Source organism: Mytilus californianus, unplaced genomic scaffold, assembly GCF_021869535.1.
Source record: "Mytilus californianus isolate M0D057914Y unplaced genomic scaffold, xbMytCali1.0.p SCAF_3, whole genome shotgun sequence".
NCBI classification, from domain to species: Eukaryota; Metazoa; Mollusca; class Bivalvia; order Mytilida; family Mytilidae; genus Mytilus; species Mytilus californianus.
In genome coordinates this window covers 114,155,371-114,175,412 of record NW_026262679.1, presented here as the reverse complement: position 1 = coordinate 114,175,412, position 20,042 = coordinate 114,155,371, and the positions used below count along the sequence as shown (strand labels likewise).

The 20,042-nt window shown below is 32.5% G+C and overlaps 1 protein-coding gene across 2 annotated transcripts in view; it reads left to right on the top strand.

Moving 5' to 3' along the window:
- The first annotated feature begins 2,499 nt into the window (after nt 1-2,499).
- Nucleotides 2,500-20,042, top strand: part of LOC127735873 (uncharacterized) — a 41,390-nt gene continuing 23,847 nt past the window's right edge. The window contains exon 1 of one of the 2 annotated variants that reach the window (XM_052246273.1): nt 2,500-2,921. The gene's annotated coding sequence lies outside the window, so the exon portion shown is untranslated. Of the gene's footprint in view, nt 2,922-5,114; nt 5,240-20,042 lie in introns of those variants that run through there. The other variant, XM_052246272.1, reaches the window with a different exon arrangement.

Here is a 20,042-nt window from a genome sequence, read left to right as displayed (position 1 = left end):
ATATATGACTAATTCCTTTTCCCCAGTTTCGGCTCAGTACTGTATATCCACTTTATGTATCTAACGATAAGATCCAGTTGTCGAAAATGAATTTAAGACCAATCATATCAAGATACATCTAACGATAAGATCCAGTTGTCGAAAATGAATTTAAGACCAATCATATCAAGATACATCTAACGATAAGATCCAGTTGTCGAAAATGAATTTAAGACCAATCATATCAAGATACATAAACCAGTGAGTACTTGTGTTATTTTTATTTTACTTATTGTTAAAACATTAACTGTACAATACAAAGTGTGACATAGTATACTACATTATGATTGCATATTCATCAGTTAAATAAATATTATATATGCGTAACTCTGCAGCTACAACAATGTCATAAATATATATAATATCTATTAAGTGTAAAGGTAGTTTATTTGATTAGTTCAAATATATTTATAAGGTTCGTTATAGAACGAATTTTTCAACGAGGTTCAACAATCTTCTCCATTAATTACATTCACCATCAAACAAAAACATTTATCTTTTTCTCGCATTACATAATTTCTACAGACTTTCTACATACATTCTTTCATGTCTACAGAAGACTAAATCGTGGTCGTAAATCAATATACTATAACCCGTAATTCCGAACTTTGACAAGTCTGACTTAAACAGCAAACACTTGTTTCTGCTTAGTAATGATTGCATTTGTCTGCGTTTAAGAATGTAAGGTACCGAAAGGGGGGGGGGGGAGAGCGAATGTGGACTTTAAACCTGGTTTGGGACCAACAGATTGTTCACTGATGCCCAAAAAGTTATTACATACAATGCTGTTATCTCCATAATCGTATTTTTGGAAGTATTTGAAACGTACCTAAGAATATACTGTGGGGTATAGAACTATGATTATCCCTTTGACTTCCTTCGTCCAGTAAAACCCAGGCTAAAGTGGGGCTTCCGTTTGGCTGTATATCTTCATTCTCATACAAACAAATGCAGTAGATCGTTACAGAGAATAGCGATTGCATATACAGTAAAGAAATATAAATACTTTGATGAGAAAGGCAAAATTAAAAAATATTACATCTGATATAACAAAGCTTAGCTAGGAGGACAAACAAACTTATCTACACATTTGATATACATACAAAGTTTTCTCAGAATCAATTTACGCTAACAAGACACCATTTCTAAAAAAAAATAATCGTTGTGTTTGTAAGTACAAAAAAATCAATATAGTTCCTTTGTTCTTGTGAACGAGCCATCCATTCAAAGTGGTACTAGTTATCAACGTGTCTTCGAAATCAAGGATGATGAAATATTCTTCAATTTTTAAATTCGTTTTAAAGATCTTATAATTTGCTGTTTTTGGAGATTTCAATGATCGGGATACCATTTCTTGGAGGTCTGCTCTAAAAGCTCAGATACACGTCAACAAAAAATGTGCCAAACATTGAAAGATACCAATATTTCAGGAAGTAAAATGTCACAAAGAGAGGGTTAAAAATTGTAAAATATCACAATCTCAGGCACAACCCAACAAATAATGCGCTAAAAATTGAAAGATATCATCATATCGTTTTACCGGAGATGAGAGAGAATTAAAATAATATCCAGTCTTTGGAAGTAATAACGTCTGCCAACTTTTGTACAAGGAAAAGGTATACAAATAAATGTTTGCTTTTTTTTATACAAGTACAAATATAGTCTTTTGTTTCCCTGCTTCTATCTTGAACGAGGGGTAATGTTGACATTACCGTTTACGTAACAGTATCGATTAGTGTAGAGTAGTATGCGGATCGGAGCTGGAACTGCCGGGGAGTTTGCCGGTCCGCGACCCGCGTTTACATAATGATCCATGTCGATTTTTACTGGGAATGTTACAATTAGTCTAACTTAATACATTACTCCTATGTGTTTATGAAACATTCATACAACTGGAATTTTAACAGTAAACGTAAAAGAATCACGGTTAAATTGCAAGATACAAGTTATTCATTTTTGTACGATGTTGGGAAAAATAAAGTTGTACTGGCTATGAAACTCGGCGAGGCTCGCTATTGCAATGTATCTAAATCTCGTAATTTTCCGACAATGTACATAATATATATGCACAGAGTATTCATTGCATATAATTTCACTTCTATCGTATATATTGTTATTTGAACGACCCTGACATGTTCTTTATTCTGCCCGGATTCTTCATAGTCCTATGTGAATGAATTAATACTTTCCGACGCCGTATGTTTGTAAACAGTTATATTGAAGTCTTCATATAAAAATATATATTAAATATATTATTCTCACACTTCGTGCAAGTTAAACACTGATCCTTTCATTCATGAAGTACAATTCAGACGAAACGAAAACAAAGTGGATTTGTTTTTACTTAAAAATTCTTAAAATATAATGATCTTTTATATAGGCTGCTGTACAATAAATCACCCTAGTTTGGTGGATTATTTTTCATAATAGCAGTGTATCACATGATTTATATATCTCCTATATTGATACTTGCGACCGGTACAACCCTTATTTCAATGACATATATTGAGATAACGGCAGTTAAAGACAGGTCACCATCTGTCGCTACAAGTAGGGGAAATAACTTATGCAAATAGTTTTAACTGGACTACAAGTACTTTGTAAATAGTAAAATTTAATGTCGATATGCAGGTTCATAAATCTCTCATATAGTGTGTAAATATGTTTTCTGGTTCAGTGGAGATGATAGTTGGTGCAGCTGCAACATACCTACTGATTTGTAACACTCGGATATATCTCTTGTTTGTTATAATTGGTGAACTCTGATAAGTACTGTGTTTTCGTGAAATTAATTTGTTCCCGGGCGGATACCGATAAACATATGGATGTTAAGTCTTAACACATCACCATGTTAAAAAACTGTCATGAGAAATAACTAGCAGGTAAAGTTTTATCAATATATTTTTTTTATGTATTACATATTATAAATATGTTTATTTCTTTAACATTGGAGCATCTTTTCGAAAGGCAATCACTATAACCAGCTAAAATTTATAATAGACAAGCAATAATGTTTCAAAATATTATCTGTATAATCATGGAACTGTTATTTATTATTAGTTTAGACTTCATGTACATGTATATGCATAACATGGCAGAATAATTAGACGATTGATTGCGGTCGTTAACAGGAAGAAGATTTTTATAAACTGACATCTTTATGAAATCACTAAGATTTTAATTTTCAAAATTATTAAAGTTTTTCTTTATTTTCTTTGATCTCCGTTTTATTAAAATTATATCAATTGATTGTTGCTTGGTTAACGTCAAGTGAGATGGTGTATATATGCTTATTATGACAAGGAAATTTAAATTTACTTATGATTTACTACCTCGTATAATTGTTCAATTAACCTCCACGGCCTATTCATATTTCGATCATAAATCCTGTATAAATATTATTTTACTATCTGATCAAATATGAAGTGATATTTTGGACCTATAGATACACATGTGAGCGATATCACCTGCAATTATTTTGTATGTATGTACTGCCTAGGGTACAATCATTTAAATTCAATTAAAGGTCATCATTGATAAAACATACTTACTGTGTAGCCCCACCAATCGTATATGAAATAACTTTGAATACATCAATTAAAATTGTATATTTTAAAAGATAAAAACAGACATTGAGTAATTAATCAACAACGTCTTTGTGTATGTTTGTTATTAGTTATTCTATGTAGAACAATGTACACAATATATTATGCGACCTGTTGCACAAAGTAGGTGTAAATTTAATCGTTTATGGTGTGTTAGTGCATGCAGAGACATAATTTATATATACATATGTGTATATGTCTCTGGTGCATGCAATCATTTGTCAGTATTTACGTTTCTTTGTATATTTCTTATTTGGTTTATTTTTAAGGCTTCTTGGTGAAAATCTTTTAATCCAGGAATAATTTTCAAATTTGCAACGTAATAGAAAATGTTTGATACACAATTTTGACCTCCCATGGTTTTACATTAGACTTTAGAGTTTAACATTCGCCTGAAAAACTGACCGCCATGATATAGTTACGGTCGTCCAAGTGGCGTTTAACACCAACTAACTAAAAATCCGTTTGACTCTTTTGTTGACCTGTCGTTTTTCAATTCCTCCTTGGTGTCATCTTATTTGTACCTGCTTAAGTTGATAGATGAACCTGTTCATAACTTTGTCGAATATATTGTACGATTTTTGTAATCAGAATAGTAATGTGTATATGCTTTGCATGCTCTCTCAACATATGTACCTCTGAATTGTTATATTATATCTATGTTCTTCTATATATATATACGATTGTTACTAGATGTTGACTTGAAAAGAAAGTTTAATGCTGCAGCTTCGGTGTATATATTCGTGTTTAACTTTTAGTGAACGCTTAGGTTTATATATTTAATGGCTTTTGCTGGAGAGTTGGCATACGAAAATACTTTGAAGGAGTAGATGTACAAAGGACTTAAATTGGCCCTAATTATAAGATTTTGATGTTTATTAAATCCGGCTAAATTACTACAAATTTCACATAGATTTAGTTGTGATATTACTATTAATACAAAAAAGTTCTTTTTGGCACCTCACATTATATGTTGTAACGTAAGTTTTTGTCCATTTTTGTCCATAATTTATGACAGTTTTAAGCATAATTAGCTTTGGCCGCCATCCCTGATCCAGAGAGATTTTATTTCTGGGGATTCAATATTAACCTTTGCTGCATCATTTTGTTACAGACCATTTTGGATCCTAGGTTGCGACTAAAGTTTTCTTAAAGCTTTTAGGTCCGAAAAATATAACAAAAAAAAAAACAACATGATAATTAGTGCAATTTGAAAATTCCTGGACAAGATGGTTAGATATTATATATGGATCGAAGCAAGGCCAATGCCTATCTATTAAGTATACACCAAAAGGTGTATATAGTATTTTACCTTAAATAACCCATACTACACTTTTGACTAATCAAATTCCTATCAGTGGGTGTATCCACTCGACGTTTATAAACCGTCCCAGTACAAAAGACACGGTATAAATCACTTAAATTATAAATAAAGATTTTTCGTCAGCACAGTCATGCGTCAAAGATTGAAACTAAATCTGTTTATTAAGCCTTTCCTTTTAAAATTTGATTTAAATTGAAGACGCGCTATAATAATATTTATTTACTTTGTGGAAAGCACGGTTATAAAGGGAATACTGATGAGTGAAAATCCGGTAAGGTTACCTTCAAATTATATCAGTTGATCAACATTTAAAAAACTTTATGTACTCTATTGTATATATAATTCATTTTTGAAATTGATACACATTCCTATATTTTTAAAATATTCAAGTTTTTGATTATGTTTAAATATTTTTTTATTAATCACCATATTATTACGAAAAATAAACTCTAGGTATGCATCCGCCATCTTTCAACATTTTTTTTATATTTCTAAATATAGCCATTAATTAGATATATTTAACACCAAGAGTGGAATGTTGTATAGAAATATGGTTATCTGTACTTTTGCCATCCGGAAGTAAAACCCTTGCTAAAGAGGAGCGTGCCTGCGTTTTATGCATGCGGGATGTATAAATACGCAGTCACGACCGGTCGGAATGGGACGTTTAATCCCCGCGTAGGGAGAGTGCAACTCTTCATTTATGTGTTAATGTTAAAAGAACCCTTGAAACAACTCTTTGGGGAGTCTATAAAGATGGCATGTTGGTCTGTATCAAATATACCCTCTTTCCCCAGAGACTAAATTGTTGATTCTTAATTGACTCATTACTGATAATCAAGATTTTGTAATTTTGACTCGTTGTTGACACCAAAGAAGCCAGTTTTTTAACACTTTGTTGGCTTAAAAAATACCGATAATTTGACTTATCATTGATACTAGGGGTCGATGCCGGTAATTTGGCTCATCACTAAGACTATAGGAATGGCGGTAATTTGGCTCATCACTAATACTATAGGGATGTCGGTAATTTGGCTCATCACTAATACTATAGTCGGTAATTTGGCTCATCACTAATACTATAGGGATGTCGGTAATTTGGCTCATCACTAATACTATAGGGATGTCGGTAATTTGGCTCATCACTAATACTATAGGGATGTCGGTAATTTGGCTCATAGTTAATACTACAAGGATTTCGGTAATTTGCCAAAAGGAAGACGATATTAAGGGCCAATGAAAAGACATCCGTTGGAAGAGAGACAGACGACATTGTACATGGATAAAAAAAAATTCAAATAGTTCATAAAACACAGAAAAACTAAATATTGTGCAATAAGATTGAGGTCAACCACCAAAAACTGCTGTTGAACGAAAGTGCCCGGAAGGTAAACAGTTCTTGGTCCATCAGTGGAACCTTTCTTGTTTTTCATGATAGACAAAAACCCAATGATAAGTCGTATTCGCTATGAAAACAAAGAAAAAATTATTGACTTTACTTTATTTGTTTAATCTTAACGCTCAGTGGCAAATATCTGATGCATAGTCAGGACGAGCCGGAGAGTAAATGAACAACAAATCTAATTTTTGGGATAAAAAAAATGGATCGCCAGGGCGTGAGGTCGGGAAAATACGACTGTCACTAGTAAATCGACAGGGGTAGACTTATTGTTGATGATAATGATTCAAGTAAATTAATTCATTGATACTTAAGATGGTGGTTATTTGACTCGTTTTGATAATTTTTATAACTATTGATAAGCAGAACGTCGATAAGAGTTGTTGTCTTTTGATTATGGTTCATTATGTCCGCCAAATTGTTGTCTTTAGATTATGGTTCATTATGTCCGCCAAATTGTTGTCTTTTTGATTAAACGTTTTTTAAATCGTAAATACGCATCAATAAGAAAATAAGATAGTTTGGAAAGACTTCAATTTGGTTGACGGAATGACGGAAAAAAACAAGCTACGCAGCTAAAAAAAAACGGGGGGGGGGGGGGGGGGGGGGGGGGGAGGGAGGGGGGGTAGTCAAATGGAATTCTTGCTGATCATTTTATGTTTTGCGTCTATTTAAAATGATCGCGTGAATTTTTGTTTTTGCTGTACGAGACTGACGTGATTTTTTTTTTTGCTGTACGAGACTGACGTGAATATATACTATAGCAGATGAACATATCACATACAGGATATACATGTACAAATATAATATTTTAAAAGAATAAACTTCATAAAAACACCGGAAATTAACTAAAGCTTTTAAAGAAGACAAAAGACAACAGGAGAAAAGAAATGAACAAATATTTTGAATAATAGCAGCACAAAAATCTTACTTTTTTTCTGAAGAAGGTCTTGGTATTATATCGATTTATAATGATTTATTGAATATGGTTGTTAAAGAGACAACAGTAAAAAAGAAGTGAACAAAATAATTTGAAAAATAATACCACAAAAAAAAAATCACTTAAGAAGACCTTGGTATTATATAATGATCTGTTACCTGCCATGATATTTTAATAACAGTTGTTGAGAATATTATGTTCTTTTCAACTTCTAATGTTGCGTAAAATTGCAGATTACACGGATAGGTAACTGTAAAAAGATTGTTTAATCTAAATTTCTGTAGGAGTAGTCGCACAATGTTTCTTTGTTGTTTAAAAAAATAAATCTTCCTGATGAAATAATTTCACGAACAGACAAGAGACCCACACACACCGAGAGAGAGAGAGAGAGAGAGAGAGAGAGAGAGAGAGAGAGAGAGAGCAACATACTCCCCTCCCCCTACACACACACAGATATTTTTTTGTTATTACAATCCTTTTGATAAACTTCGCATCTTGGTATTACTTCACTATTTTTGCCTTCATTTGATTTGTTGTTTATTACAACCAAAACAATGCACCATCTTCGTTTTTGATCTCGTTTTTGTCTTACCTGCGTCAACAATTTACAGATTGCGAGATATTGAGATACTACAAACCATAGGTCAAATATATATGGTGTAAGGAATGAATATAAGGTGTACATGGCCGTTTGTCAAGGTTTGTCTGACCTTGATCTACTTTTCATGGTTAATTGGCCAGTGCTAAATTTTCGCAGTTATGTCCGTTTCGCAGATACGATAAGCAATAGGTCAACACTATTTGGTGTATGAAATGATTGTAAGGTGCCCATTATCAACAAGGGTTCATCGACCTTTTCATGGACCAATGATAGTTTGATGTTGACGTGATACCTGTAGTAAAACCTTCGTTTTTCTTAAAGACTTTCAACATAAATTCAATCATGATCAGTAGCAAACAACAGGTGACATTTTATTTGTTGTGTACCAACATTTCAGGTATTTACATGCAAAAACGAGCATAATTTGTACTTAAGTTCCTAATTTTCGTCGTAATTTAACACAGGTGCCCCTCGTTATCAGGAAGAGTGTTGTCTAACTAACCAATAATGAGCTAATTATACTTTTCACGTGTTCTGTAGAAACGAAGATAATTGCTAGAAATAAAATGCAAATAAATATAAATTAACAACGCATAATATAATGTTGTCTCTCGCCCTTGTTTGACCTTGAAAATGTCTGGAAGAACCATTGAGATTACAAGATCAATGGGATGTTTGTTTGGCAGTGTGCTCATTGACATTTTTGGTATACTTGGTTTTTGAAGTCTTCAGTGCAAGTTGTCAAATGGAATTCTTGCTGATCATTTTATGTTTTGCGTCTATTTAAAATGATCGCGTGAATTTTTGTTTTTGCTGTACGAGACTGACGTGATTTTTGTTATTGCTGTACGAGACTGACGTGAATATATACTATAGCAGATGAACATATCACATACAGGATATACATGTACAAATATAATATTTTAAAAGAATAAACTTCATAAAAACACCGGAAATTAACTAAAGCTTTTAAAGAAGACAAAAGACAACAGGAGAAAAGAAATGAACAAAATATTTTGAATAATAGCAGCACAAAAATCTTACTTTTTTTCTGAAGAAGGTCTTGGTATTATATCGATTTATAATGATTTATTGAATATGGTTGTTAAAGAGACAACAGTAAAAAAGAAGTGAACAAAATAATTTGAAAAATAATACCACAAAAAAAAAAATCACTTAAGAAGACCTTGGTATTATATAATGATCTGTTACCTGCCATGATATTTTAATAACAGTTGTTGAGAATATTATGTTCTTTTCAACTTCTAATGTTGCGTAAAATTGCAGATTACACGGATAGGTAACTGTAAAAAGATTGTTTAATCTAAATTTCTGTAGGAGTAGTCGCACAATGTTTCTTTGTTGTTTAAAAAAATAAATCTTCCTGATGAAATAATTTCACGAACAGACAAGAGACCCACACACACCGAGAGAGAGAGAGAGAGAGAGAGAGAGAGAGAGAGAGAGAGCAACATACTCCCCTCCCCCTACACACACACAGATATTTTTTTGTTATTACAATCCTTTTGATAAACTTCGCATCTTGGTATTACTTCACTATTTTTGCCTTCATTTGATTTGTTGTTTATTACAACCAAAACAATGCACCATCTTCGTTTTTGATCTCGTTTTTGTCTTACCTGCGTCAACAATTTACAGATTGCGAGATATTGAGATACTACAAACCATAGGTCAAATATATATGGTGTAAGGAATGAATATAAGGTGTACATGGCCGTTTGTCAAGGTTTGTCTGACCTTGATCTACTTTTCATGGTTAATTGGCCAGTGCTAAATTTTCGCAGTTATGTCCGTTTCGCAGATACGATAAGCAATAGGTCAACACTATTTGGTGTATGAAATGATTGTAAGGTGCCCATTATCAACAAGGGTTCATCGACCTTTTCATGGACCAATGATAGTTTGATGTTGACGTGATACCTGTAGTAAAACCTTCGTTTTTCTTAAAGACTTTCAACATAAATTCAATCATGATCAGTAGCAAACAACAGGTGACATTTTATTTGTTGTGTACCAACATTTCAGGTATTTACATGCAAAAACGAGCATAATTTGTACTTAAGTTCCTAATTTTCGTCGTAATTTAACACAGGTGCCCCTCGTTATCAGGAAGAGTGTTGTCTAACTAACCAATAATGAGCTAATTATACTTTTCACGTGTTCTGTAGAAACGAAGATAATTGCTAGAAATAAAATGCAAATAAATATAAATTAACAACGCATAATATAATGTTGTCTCTCGCCCTTGTTTGACCTTGAAAATGTCTGGAAGAACCATTGAGATTACAAGATCAATGGGATGTTTGTTTGGCAGTGTGCTCATTGACATTTTTGGTATACTTGGTTTTTGAAGTCTTCAGTGCAAGTTTTAAGATTAGAAGCCAACTAACTTAACCCTGAGTAGACTTTGTCTTGCCAAATCGAGCAGACTTCTTAAATATTATACAAGTTCTTTATTTACTGACATCATTTGCTCCATTATAAATTAAACAAGTACATAACAACGTTATTTAGTAAAAAGTACACGAAACATACAATAACGAAACTGATGAATGAATAGTTTCCTTGGTTAAATTCATAACCACCGAGTCATAAGTTGGAAAGTATGCAACCATAGGCTCTATTGTGTGTTTTAATAGAGGAGAAACATATTCATTCTTCTCTGTATTCCCACAAAGTAGCAACACGGTTTTGTTTTGTACGTCTTTGTTTGTAATTGGTGTATGTACTCTTTTAATAACAATCAATAAAAAAATATGTCGGTGCGATGCAAAATATGTATATATTTGGATTTTGTAATGGTCATGGTCAAAGGACAGAACAAGATTCAATTCCGACTTCTCGGGTGAATTTCTTTTAACTTAGTACACATGATACACGTAAACAAAATATCCCAGACGAAAAATCGGATTTTAATTGTTTTTTTTAATTTTATTTGACCTGCCACGAATGACATATACATGGTAAATAATGTTAATTTGGAGGCAATAGCAGCGTGTGTTCTTTGTTCAAAGTTTGTGAAAAATTTCATATATAAGAAGGTAAAGAAGATAGATAATCCATATCTTCATTTATATTATGGTCTGGCATTTGCCTGTTGTCCTTGATATCATTTTCATTATTCAATGATCACTAAAACTGTACAGTTTTTTTTTTTTATCACATGACCTTTTCAGTTATTTTGAGTAATCGAATAGCAATATTTGGTACAAAGATTTATTGTATGGTTTACTATTCGTAAGCCAGGGTTCACTGACCTTGACATAGTTTTATGGTTCAGTGATCAATGTTGCGTTTATTTGATTAATTACTTTTCTCAGATCATACACTATAAGATAAAAGGTCAGATATCGATATATTCGGTGGATCGAATGAATGAGATGTTAACATCATGTTCGTCAGCCAGGGTTCATCTTACCTAGACCTCAGTTACATGGTTCATAGGTCAACATTAAGTTTACTTATTTAGAGCTGTTTCTCAGATACTATTCATGGATCATTGATAATGTTAATCTTCTATTCCTACAGTAAGGTTGATTTTAAAGACCTCCGACATAAAATTCGATTATATTCAGTATAATATTGCAGCGTGTGCACTGTTGTTAATTTATGTAATCAATTTTAAGGTGAAGTAAATAGCTGTTTTGATGTGTTTATTACAGGTATGGCGCAAAGTTTAGGACATGACTGATTATTGGTTTTACTTGTTACTAGTTATGAAAGTAGTAAATTTGCATTAATATTGATATTTCATTCCCTTTTCCGGCTTCTGTCGGGTGGAATACATATTGCATTAAATGAAATTGCTTATTTCAAATATCAATTTAGCACTGATCAATTTTCAGAACCAATAGCTTTTAATCTCACTCATATTTTCTATTGTCATTTAATAATATGTCAGCCATACTCTGTCTCTTTATCACAGAATGCTAAAGCACAGATAAATATAAATTTGTAAATGCAACTCCGATCTTACCTGATTAATTAGAACATAAAAAAAACTTTTGTAAAGGGGGAAAAGACATCGAGGCTCGTAAAAAAAAAGTTTTAGAAAAACAGACAACACTTGACCAAAAACAAAAAGACAAATATACAAACATCAGTCCTCAAAAGACTGCAGAGAAAACTGAAATATTGCATGGGCAACGATAAATCGGAGGTGAACTAATTTCTAGTGGGTAGTTGCCTCGCGGGCTTTCATACCACAATTTTTATTCTATATCAGGTGCTGCGGTCGATTAAGACTTACCCGGCATATTATGTATAATGTAGATGAGACAAAATTAACGCACCCTTTCTATAATTTCTGTTGACTGATTCCATCTTTAACAAAAAACTCAAAAGAACGTCTGGATAATTTTTTAATCTCGATTTTTCTATGAAATTAAATATATCAAAACTTTTGATTTTCAACCCTGTATACCACCATTCCACATGTTAAACTGAAAAATCGTCTAAAATAAATAATACACTTAATGCTTTTCAATATAAAAATGGTAGCATACATGTACGCTATAAATTTATTACTTTGGGATACCATCCGGCATATTGTGTTAGTAGTGAACAAAAAGGTAAAACATGCTACACAGAGGAACAAGTGATCAGTATGCTGGAGTTTCTTACTGACAACATATTTGTTGAATTTGGCGGTAGACCTTTTCAACAAATTGTCGGCATTCCTATGGAAACGAACTGTGCGCCTCTCCTTGCCGACCTCTTCTTATTTTCATATGAGTCGGAGTTCCTTCAGACACTTGTCAAAAACAAGAAGATCAAAGAAGCCATATCATTTAATTTCACATTCAGATATATTGATAATGTTATTTCCATTAACAATCCAAACGTTTCTGCATGGGTTCCATTGATATATCCTCCAAAACTAGAAATTAAAGAAACAACAGACACGGCTTCCTCCGCCTCATTTTAGACTTATACCTCGAAATTGACATAAGCCTTCATCTCAGTACCATAATATATGACAAACGAGACGATTTTAATTTTGAAATTATCAATTTCCCACATCTTAGTGATATATACCAATTTCACCTGCATATGGGATATACATTTCCCAACTCATTCAGAATTCAAGAGCTTGCAGCTGCTATTTAGACTTTATAAAACGTCACCAGTGTCTGAGCAGAAAGTTGATGAACCAGGGTTAATATGTCAAAGAACGTCTAGTCCTTTTTCTAAAAAAAAGTTCATCGGAAGATACCAGGACCTTGTTGATAAATATTCCGTATCAACTTCACAAAATATACATGTATGATGGTCTTGAAGTATAGATTCTAGGTACTGACGTTGCTTATCATCATAAAAGTCCTGACTTGGTCCAGTTTATTATACACCAATAAATTCCTTTAAAAATGCGTTTAATCCTTATAATTCTTTAAAATCGGAGATAAGGAATTTATTTTTCCACACTCGTAACCTCTATCTAACCTAAATTGTATATTTGTGTCATTGAATTGGCCTAGCGCATGAATATATTTGTTGGTTAACGCAAAAATATGTACTACTTGAAATTTGCAATCTGAAAAAAAGAATAACTACAAAAACTCTTATTATCATTCAAATGAATGTTTTGTGTTAATATTATTTAATTTAACGATTAATGCAAAATCAAAAGAAATATTTTAACGTCGAGCCAGATTTGTGTTATAATGCCGCCATCTTGTTTACATTGGTTACAAAAAGAAGTTCGGTCAACGTCTATCGAAAAATAAACAACGTCAAGAACAACTCCGGAAGTCCTCTCGACCAATCATACCAACGTTTTCTCTAATATGCAAATCATATAAGAATTATAAATTATTAACCTTTACTGTTTAGTCCGTTTTTGGTAATATCCTTTTGGCGCGGTACTTATATACATTCCGCCATTGTGCTATGGTCATTTTTTGTATTCTTGTCTTTCGTTTTTGCTTTTTGCTTTGCCTATATGCCATTTTGTTTTTCTTTGTTGACGTTTGTTTTTATAGTGATTAAGATTACAACACAATGTTGACTACTGTACCCCTATTTTTGACATTTTTACCTACTATTATGTTTGTTTGTTTTGTTTACACATTGTTTGTTTTCAATATATTGGAATTTTATGTGACTGTCATGCAAGTGAGAGGTTTAGCAAGCTATAAAACCAGGGTTAATCCACCATTTTCTACATACGGAAATGCCTGTACCAAGTCAGGAATATGACTGTTGTTTTACATTCGTTTGATGTGTTTGAGCTTTTGATTTTGCCTTTTGAAACGGGAATTTCCGTTTTGAATTTTCCTTTGAGTTCGGTATTTTTGTTATTTTACTTTTTATATATAAAACCGTTGATTAATTTGCATATGATGGTAGTCTAACTCATCGTACAATCATCCATTTCTATAAATGTTTAGGAATTCGTTTGCTGGTAAAGTTTACCTACTGAAAATATTATTTTTGAGTCAAATGAAACAATCTTGAAAAGGGTGTCTCATTGAAACATTGTGAACTCTCAAACATGAATGCTTGCAACAATGTATGTATATGCTGAACAGTATATACCTATGTCATTTTGTCATTCCTGTTTGTGCCATATTAATATATTTTGGTTTAATTGCAATCCCGTAGACTAACACCTCATCTATTCTTATCTCTTTGACAAAACAAATTCTCGATCAGCAAAAATTCGTATACTCTTAAATATATATAAATGCAAGATTTCACTGGAACTGCTCAATATCGTTTCTGCAATTTAAGCTACTTTGAACAAACTCATTTTCGCGGACACTTTTTTCCGCGTTAAGGAGTTTTACATATTCGTGACTAAATATGTTTGTGTTATTGTTCTACTCGCGAAAGTCGTGAAAAATAAATCGCCTGCTAAAATTAGTTAGTTGACAGTGTTATAAAAATAAGTTCTATTCAGTTTTTAGTTGATTATTCGTTCATATTTTGCAAAATTGCTTCGATCTAAATTCATATTGATGCAGGTCAATCATATACAAGCAAAAGATAAAATTTAAATCCAGAAGAATTTTTTTAAAGAAATTGTTAACAATTCTAAACAAAATCGAAGCCATATGTGTTACTGTACGTCTATATAGAAGCCGGTTATTGCCGCATGGTTGGTGTGGTCTGTTGAACTGTCCAATATTTTTAATACTAAAAGAAATTGAAAAATGTGGAAAGATTACCAATGACACATATATCCACCAAATTCTAAAGATTTGAACAACTACAGTTCACCACAAGGCCAATTCATGTTATCCTTTTTATACAGTATTCAAGTAACAGTCAGTGTAGACTTTCAACCTTTATAAATGGATGTTATTATGTTCGTTCTTTCCCCTTGCACCGACTAATGATATTTTATTATTTAGATATAATGTATTGTCAAGGTCGGTTAACATTACTTCTCAATAAATGGAGGTGTTGGTCAACAAGACAGCAACCCAACAACACAAGTAACAAAACAAAACATCCATAGTTTAACATACAGCTTTTAACAGTGACCAGGGTTTTGTTTTAAAATATTCGGAATACCGCTTTTTCAAGATTGAGTAGTTGTAAACCTTGTCGTTGAGAATATCCTTCTCGCACAACAATAAACCAATTACACGCTCATGAATGAACTATCTACATGAATATACCAAGTGAAAGTAACAGATTTTTTGTCTTCCCATAACCCCAAGCAACATAAGCATTACTGGAGAGACATTATTTTTCGAGGTGCGCATATGGTGCATTAGCATTGGTATCTTTAATGCTATTACTACCACTGGGTCGATATCTCTGCTGGTAGATTGTTAGTCCCTGAGGATATCACCAGCCCAGTATTTCTAGTAATCCCGTATGCTGGCATGAAAATACTGATATTGTTTGATTGATTTGCTGTAATAAATTTAAAAAAACATTATGAATTAAGGAATATATTCCTCTCATACAAAGCTTTGAATCCTCGTCGTTCGAATTTGGCTATACTTTATGTTCTTTTTGGATCAATAAGCTCTTCAGCATTTGCGTTAGATTTTGGGTTTCAAGTATTATTAGTTTGGCCTCAAGTACACAAAAGAGACAATCATTGTCGAAATGCATCTAGTGCAGTAAAATGTTATGGGGTAAAAGGTCAATAAAAGCACCCAAACAAGTCTAGTTTACCAATATAAACAGCTAGGGTGGTGGGAACATACTGTCTTCAACGATATGCATGCTTGTGTGGTGGGAGCATTCTGTCTTCAACGGTATTCATGCTAGGGTGGTGGGAGCATTCTGTCTTCATCGATATTCATGCTAGGATGGTTGGAGCATTCTGTCTTCAACAATATTCATGCTAAAATTTTCAAGAATAAGATATCATCAAAAATTACTGTAATGACGTACAAACAATTCCTGTATTTACTAGTCTTCACTGACTCGACATCTCCTCATCAAACACTAATTGATAAATGAAGTTTCTCTCATTTGAGCTATGGTTCGAATTACGCTAATAAGAAATAATAAGAAATAAACGACTAGCATAAAGGCATAGGTCTATAGAAGAATCCGTTTACCCTGAAAATACAAAGGTGCTATTAGCTCAGTCATCTTAAATGCGATAAACACAAACAATTTAGAGATGAAATGAAAAATATGTTATTATTCATAATTATGAATGGTATACAACATTACGCTGTATTAGATAACTTTGTTGCTGCGAATAATATTGTGGATTTGTGACGTTTTCATTCTTAATCATTGGAAATTTACCAGTATATCATTCATGTGTAAGTTTTGCTTACATGTTTTCTCTCTTAAAAAGGTAAGCATCAAAGTAGTATTTTCTCTCCTATCAAATATTTCAGAAACGCATGTAACAACTCTACCAAACTATTCAGACAACTGTACTGTATCACATGCATATGTATGTCGCCTATATTGTATGTTTCAGTCACTTACTACATTTGTTTTAAGATGGTTTTGAGTGGAATTTATATTATCATTATTTACGTTTCAACATTATAGATAATTTTAAGATTTAGAAAGTTACATTATTCGAATCGGTTATCTATCTTATCAAAAATTATACTACAAAATGAACATATATTCCGGTTCATTTCAGCTTGTTAGATAGGCATATCAGTCACATAAAACAAATGTTTGTTAACTATTCACATACACAGGGAAATGCTACATTCTGGCTTCTATACATGTCATATGTACGAAACTGGCATACAGTACTGAACATTTTAAACTTACATGTATTTAACTGTATTGTACGTGAATTTACTTTGAAATGGAACGGAAATTTAACTGGTACAAATTGTTTTTTTTTAAATACCCTTATAAATCAGTAAGAGTTTATAGTAGATGAATCCGTAATGAAATGATTAAAAATAGAATAATTTAGTTTCAATATACTTGTCTTCAAAACATACTTTGCAAACTGACTTACACTCCCTTTTTAAGTTTTAGATATTTTACTTGGTCACTTTGATAACAGGTTAATCAAAATTGTGCTAATAGTTCCACAGTTCCGTTGCAACCCGGAATCCACGTATCTGGAGCTCATTTTACGGCGAGTTGTCGTTGTTATGTCCAGCTCACAGATACTATAAACAATAGGTCAACTATATTTGGTGTATGGAATGATTATTACTTATTCCTATTGTCCGTATGGCAGGATTTTCATTTTCCTTGTTCATTGGTCAACGTTAAGTTTTCTTGAACAGGTCCATTTGTCAGAAACTAGATGCAATAGGTCAACTGTATATTTAGAGTATGAAAAGATTTCAAAGTGTACATGTACGGAAGGCATGGTTCATCTGAATTCGAAATAATTTCAATGGTTCATTAGTCAATGTTATGTTTGTTTTTCAGATACTTTAAGCAATAGGTCAAGTGTATTATGTATACGTAATGATTGTAACGTGTACATGTTCGTAAGAAAGGGTTCGTCTGACCTTGACCTCAATTCATGGGTCAGTGATAAAAACGTTATTTTTTTGTGATTAGGCCCGTGTCTCAGATACTATAAGCAAATGTTCACTGTATTTGGCATACGGAATGATTTTAAGTTGTACGTCTAGCAGGGTTCATATGTTTAATTGATAATGTTTAGGTCATGATACATGTTGATAAGTTTGATCTCAAAAAGACTTTCAACAAAGAAAACAATCGAGATCATTAAAGCAGATGAGACATTAACGGCTTGTACTCTTATTTCTCCAATCTATTTGTCCAGAAGACAAATGCATGTGATCTAGTTGTAGGTTGTATCATCTCCTGTGGAATCAGGGTTTTGGGCCAGTAGGAAGCTCACTGTTTTGTTTATCTCATTTTAGTTAATGAATCTGGCTTCACCATTCGAACACCTTGCTATTAAATAACTAACCTTATATCGATTAGTATATTTCATTCCCGAACTTACATACACGCATAAACCTGCAAAATTTACATGTCTCTCAATTCTAGTTTTCTAGTTTTGATGGAATTAGAGTTAGCGTCAAAAAAAATTTAACACTTTATCATAAAATAATTGAGCTTTATTTAAAAATTAATATTTCATATCATCTTTATCATTGAATAACAAATTATTTTCATTTTTGAATATTTTGATTACGGTCTAACAATTTTCTCACCCAGATCCGTGCAATTCAGGAAGTTTTACAATCAATCCTCGATAAAGTTCCATTCGTTGTTTTTCTGATGAGCAATCATGATGTTTGTACTATAAACATCCTTTATTCTTCTTACGAACAAGAGTTGATTTGAAAAAACATTAAATTGTATTCCTTATTTTGATAACTAAGAAGCATTAAGTTTGTTTTCAAAGGAGTATATATATATAAAAATTTACAGTGAGTGTATGCTTCTAAAAATAGAACAGCATCCTGTAATTATACCGAAGAAATTAGTTCTGTACACCTAAAAATACTTTGTGCATTGCGTCTAGATGTCCTTGTTTAATTCCTACGAGAAGGTAACACCTCCCGAAACGAAAGCTGATTTTTATCAGGGACAGCTATAGTTAGAGGAGGGGATAAGGCGTCTGCGCAATGGTAGGCGGTGTTGTCGTAGAAGTATGAAGTGAAAAGTACAGGTTCCAGCCCCGGCCGGGGAGGAAGTAAAGAATCAGATCTACTCTAACATTGTTAGGTTGCAACCTAACAATGTTAGAGTAGATTTGATTCTATATAAAGTGCCAAGAAAATCAACCTAACAATTTTAGAGTAGATTTGATTCTTTACTTCCTCCCCGACCGGGGCTGGAACCTGTACTTTTTCACTTCTTTATATATGATATATTAGGGATGTCAACGAGTACTCGTGTACTCGAATATCGCTCGGTAGAACCGAGTATCGAATACCAAAATACTACTCGACTAATCGGTTTCCTGTTTGAACACTGTCTTCTTCTTTTCATCAAATTCAATTTCTTGAGATCGCATCAGACTGAGTGATTTCTAATCATCACACCTTTGTAAATGTATATTCTTAACAATCTAAAATGTTACTGTTGCTTGATCTGGTTTGACTTTGTTATGATTTATATTCAATATGTGTTAATCAAATTATTGATAAGGTTATTGATTATTCAATTATTACATATAGTTTATGAGCAATTAATTATGATATATAATTCCTTATACTGTGGCCTAGTCCCAGATAATAAAGTAGCTATAGAGTATAACGTCCACTAGACAGCGACCTACCAAGAGAAAATGTGTATAATTTATTTTTGTAGATATTATCTGAGCGAGTTATCGGGTATCGCTAGGTAAAACCAGCGAGTACTCGATTTTTATATTATTTGTAATTCTTCAACGAGTTGACATCCCTTATATATATTATATATGTCTCATCTAACCATGTATTCCAGGAATCGAAACACTCAGGATAAATAATTAACAGCAATGTTAAATGTTTATTAATAATATATTTGTCAAGCAATATCCCATTCATTTTGTTTTCGTTGCTAGTTTATTTTTTTTTTTAAGTTTTGGGTTCATCGTTACAGAAGATTGTTCGAAAAAAAAAGAATCTTCCAACCACAATTGTTTCAATCTGAATGACTCTCTTTCTTCTGTACACTGAACTGCATATTTTATAATGCTATTTTGAAATAAAAAAAAAAATGGCGACTTTGTCCTTTTAAATGAC